Genomic DNA, 712 nt, shown 5'->3' with positions numbered 1-712 from the left:
TTGAGAGTCAGATTTCCCCTTTAAGGATTTTTACTTGATAATTACCATCTTTACTATCTTCTCTCTTGTGCACTTTTTTCTGCCGGAATTTTCACCTAGTCTACATCCTTCTATTAAGGCCTCTCACTGTAAGTTCCAGTACTTGCCTGATGATCATCCTGCTGTAATGCAATATTAACTAAGCTCACAATTAAAAGCACCTTATAATTTTTCATCACATGGTAGTCTTGCTCATCACACACTCTAAACCATTCATCTACTTCCATATATTACTTTTTGGACAAACCATCTCGGTAATCAGTAAAACTGTCGAAATAATATTAGTTCTACGGGCTACTCTATGAGCAAGAGCCCATGCTGGCATAAGGCCAGTTTAATAAAAAAACAACAAATAATATTTTCTAGAACGTTTTTCCAAGTGCCCAATCCCCTTGCGTGGTCGTTAATTCTGAGATGAAAAATGATTAAATGTATTGCTAATGCAGACACTCATGTCTGCATAGATCTGACATTATTAAAGTAACATACGTAATGCAACAAATGCCACTGCATATGAAGCCTTTAACAGAGCAACAAAATCGGCTTCAAAGTGTAATCATAACACCAGTCACATTTTGTAATTCCAATTTATCGTGCTGGGTACTTAACCAAACAAATATCAGCACTGAAAATATAGCATAAGACTCAACATCAAATTAACAAATGGTTACAA

Source organism: Macrobrachium nipponense, chromosome 45, assembly GCF_015104395.2.
Source record: "Macrobrachium nipponense isolate FS-2020 chromosome 45, ASM1510439v2, whole genome shotgun sequence".
NCBI lineage: Eukaryota > Metazoa > Arthropoda > Malacostraca > Decapoda > Palaemonidae > Macrobrachium > Macrobrachium nipponense.
The sequence above is the reverse complement of the archived record's forward strand: the minus strand, read 5'-3'. Positions refer to the sequence as shown.